Below are 4,724 nucleotides of genomic sequence, written 5' to 3' on the forward strand. Positions count from 1 at the left end.
CAGCCGTAGCCATAGCCATAGCAGCGATAGACATAGCCATAGCAGCCATAGCCGTAGTCATAGCATCCATAGCCATAGCCACAGCAGCGGTTGCCATAGCCATAGCAGCCAGAGCCATAGCCATAGCAGCTATAGCCATACCCAAAGCAGCCTTAGCCATAGCCATAGCGGCCATAGACATGACCATAGACATAGCCATAGCAGCCATAGCCATAGCCATAGCAGCCATAGCCATAGCCATAGCCATAGCCAGAGCCATAGCCATAGCAGCAATAGCAATTACCATAGCAGCCATAGTAGCCACAGCCAAAGCTATTGCAGCCATAGCCATAGCCATAACAGCCATTGCCATAGCCATAGCAGTCATAGCGATAGCCATAGGAGCCGTTGCCATAGCCATAGCAGCCATAGCCATAGCCGTAGCACGCATAGCCATAGCCATAGCAGCCGTAGCCATAGCCATAGTAGCGATAGACATAGCCATATCAGCCATAGCCGTAGCCATAGCATCCATAGCCATAGCCACAGCAGCGGTAGCCGTAGCCATAGTCCTAGCAGCCATAGCCATAGCCGTAGTAGCTATAGCAATAACCATAGCAAACATAGCCATAGCCGTAGCGCGCATAGCGATAGCCATAGCAGCCATAACCATAGCCAGAGCAGCCAGAGCCATAGCCATAGCAGCAATAGCCATATTCATAGCAGCCATAGCCATAGCCATAGCAGACATGGCCATAGCCATAGCTGCCATACTCATAGCCATAGTAGCCATAGCCATAGCCATAGCAGCCATAGCATTAGCCACAGCAGCCACTGCCATAGCCACAGCCATAGCTGCCATAGCCATAGCCATAGCAGCCATAGACATAGCAGCCATAGCCATAGCCATAGCAGCCATAGTCATAGCCATAGCAGCCATAGCAGCCATAGCCATAGCCATAGTAGCCACAGCCAAAGCTATAGCAGCGATATTCATAGCCATAGCAGCCATAGCAGACATAGCCATAGCCATAGCCATAGACAGCAATAGCCATAGCCATAGTCATAGCAGCCATAGCCATAGCCGTAGCAGCCATAGCCATAGCCATAGAAGCCATAGCCATAGCCATAGCCATAGCCATTGCCATTGCAGCATTAGCGATAGCAATAGCAGGCATAGCCATAGCCAATGCGGCCATTGCAGCCATAGCCGTAGCCACGGCCATAGCAATACCAGCAATAGCCATAGCGATAGCAGCCATAGCCATAGCCATAGCAGCCATAGCCAAAGCTATAGCAGCCATAGTCATACCCATAGCAGCCATACCAGCCATAGCCACAGCCATAGCCACAGCAACTATAGCCATAGCCATAGTAGCCACAGCCAAAGCTATAGCAGGTATATTCATAGCCATAGCAGCCATAGCAGACATAGCCACGGCCATAGCCATAGCAACTATAGCCATAGCCATAGTAGCCACAGCCGAAGCTATAGCAGCTATATTCATAGCCATAGCAGCCATAGCAGACATAGCCACAGCCATAGCCATAGCAACTATAGCCATAGCCATAGTAGCCACAGCCAAAGCTATAGCAGCTATATTCATAGCCATAGCAGCCATAGCAGCCATTGTCATAGCCATAGCCATAGCCACAGTAGCCAATGCCATAGCCATAGCAGTTATAGCCATAGCCGTAGCAGCCATACGCATAGCTATACCGGCCATAGATGTAGCAGCCGTAGCCATAGCCATAGGAGCCATAGCTATATCCATAGCAGCAATAGCCACAGCCATAGCAGCCATAGGCATAGCTATAGGAGCCATAGCCATAGCAATAGCACGTATAGCGATAGTCATAGCAGCCTAGCCATAGCCATAGCAGCCATAGCCATAGCCATATCAGCCATAGCCATAGCCACAGCCATAGCTGCCATAGCCGTAGCCGGAGCAGACATAGCCATAGCCATAGCCACAGCAGTCAGTGCCATAGCCATAGCAGTTACAGCCATAGCCGTAGCAGCCATAGACATAGCAGCCATTGCCATGTACATTGCAGCCATAGCCATAGCCATAGCAGCCGTAGCCATAGCCATATCCATAGCGGCCACAGCTATATACACAGCAGACATAGCCATAGCCATAGCCATAGCAGCCATAGACATAGCCATAGCCACAGGAGCCAATGCCATAGCCATAGCAGTTATAGCCATAGCCATAGCAGCCATAGGCATAGCTATACCAGCCATAGACATAGCTGCCATAGCCATAGCCATAGCAGCCATTGTCATAGCCATAGCCATAGCCACAGCAGCCAATGCCATAGCCCTAGCAGTTATAGCCATAGCCGTACCAGCCATACGCTTAGCCATAGCAGGTATAGCCATAGCCGTACCAGCCATACGCATAGCTATACCGGCCATAGATGTAGCAGCCGTAGCCATAGCCATAGGAGCCATAGCTATATCCATAGCAGCAATAGCCACAGCCATAGCAGCCACAGCCAAAGCTATAGCAGCGATAGTCATAGCCATAGCAGCCATAGCAGCCATAGCCATAACCATAGCCATAGCCATATCAGCCATAGCCATAGACATAGGCATAGCAGCCATAGCCATAGCCAGAGCAGACATATCCATAGTCATAGCAGCCATAGCCATAGCCGTAGCCACAGCCACTGCCATTGCAGCACTAGCGATAGCAATAGCAGGCATAGCCATACCCATAGCGGCCATAGCAGCCATAGCCATAGCCATATCAGCCATAGCCATAGACATAGCCATAGCAGCCATAGCCATAGCCATAGCAGCCATGGCCATAGCCATAGCCAGCGCAGCTATAGCCATACCCAAAGCAGCCTTAGCCATAGCCATAGCGGCCATAGACATGACCATAGCCATAGCCATAGCAGCCATAGCCATAGCCATAGCAGCCATAGCCATAGCCATAGCCATAGCCAGAGCCATAGCCATAGCAGCAATAGCAATAACCATAGCAGCCATAGCCATTGCCAAAGCAGCCAGAGTCATAGCCATAGCAGCTATAGCCATAACCATAGTAGCCATAGCCATAGCCATAGCCGTAGCACGCATAGCCATAGCCATAGCAGCCGTAGCCATAGCCATAGTAGCGATAGACATAGCCATATCAGCCATAGCCGTAGCCATAGCATCCATAGCCATAGCCACAGCAGCGGTAGCCGTGGCCATAGTCCTAGCAGCCATAGCCATAGCCGTAGTAGCTATAGCAATAACCATAGCAGACATAGCCATAGCCGTAGCGCGCATAGCGATAGCCATAGCAGCCATAACCATAGCCAGAGCAGCCAGAGCCATAGCCATAGCAGCAATAGCCACATTCATAGCAGCCATAGCCATAGCCATAGCAGACATGGCCATAGCCATAGCTGCCATACTCATAGCCATAGTAGCCATAGCCATAGCCATAGCAGCCATAGCATTAGCCACAGCAGCCACTGCCATAGCCACAGCCATAGCTGCCATAGCCATAGCCATAGCAGCCATAGACATAGCAGCCATAGCCATAGCCATAGCAGCCATAGTCATAGCCATAGCAGCCATAGCAGCCATAGCCATAGCCATAGTAGCCACAGCCAAAGCTATAGCAGCGATATTCATAGCCATAGCAGCCATAGCAGACATAGCCATAGCCATAGCCATAGACAGCCATAGCCATAGCCATAGTCATAGCAGCCATAGCCATAGCCGTAGCAGCCATAGCCATAGCCATAGAAGCCATAGCCATAGCCATAGCCATAGCCATTGCCATTGCAGCATTAGCGATAGCAATAGCAGGCATAGCCATAGCCAATGCGGCCATTGCAGCCATAGCCGTAGCCACGGCCATAGCAATACCAGCAATAGCCATAGCGATAGCAGCCATAGCCATAGCCATAGCAGCCATAGCCAAAGCTATAGCAGCCATAGTCATACCCATAGCAGCCATACCAGCCATAGCCACAGCCATAGCCACAGCAACTATAGCCATAGCCATAGTAGCCACAGCCAAAGCTATAGCAGGTATATTCATAGCCATAGCAACCATAGCAGACATAGCCACAGCCATAGCCATAGCAACTATAGCCATAGCCATAGTAGCCACAGCCGAAGCTATAGCAGCTATATTCATAGCCATAGCAGCCATAGCAGACATAGCCACAGCCATAGCCATAGTCATAGCAGCCATAGCCATAGCCATAGCAGCCATAGCCATAGTCATAGGAGCCATGGCCATAGCCATAACCATAGCCTTAGCAGCAATAGCCATAGCCATAGCAGCCATAGCCGCCATAGCCATAGCCATAGCAGCCATTGTCATAGCCATAGCCATAGCCACAGCAGCCAATGCCATAGCCACAGCAGCCAATGCCATAGCCATAGCAGTTATAGCCATAGCCGTAGCAGCCATACGCATAGCTATACCGGCCATAGATGTAGCAGCCGTAGCCATAGCCGTAGGAGCCATAGCTATATCCATAGCAGCAATAGCCACAGCCACAGCAGCCATAGGCATAGCCATAGCAGACATAGCCATGGTCATAGCCATAGTAGCCGTAGCCATAGCCATAGCAGCCATAGACATAGCAGCCATAGCCATAGCCATTGCCATAGTCATAGCAGCCATAGCCATAGCCATAGCAGCCATAGCCATAGTCATAGGAGCTATGGCCATAGCCATAACCATAGCCTTAGCAGCAATAGCCATAGCCATAGCAGCCATAGCAGC

This window comes from Calliopsis andreniformis, unplaced genomic scaffold (genome assembly GCF_051401765.1).
Source record: "Calliopsis andreniformis isolate RMS-2024a unplaced genomic scaffold, iyCalAndr_principal scaffold0189, whole genome shotgun sequence".
NCBI classification, from domain to species: domain Eukaryota; kingdom Metazoa; phylum Arthropoda; class Insecta; order Hymenoptera; family Andrenidae; genus Calliopsis; species Calliopsis andreniformis.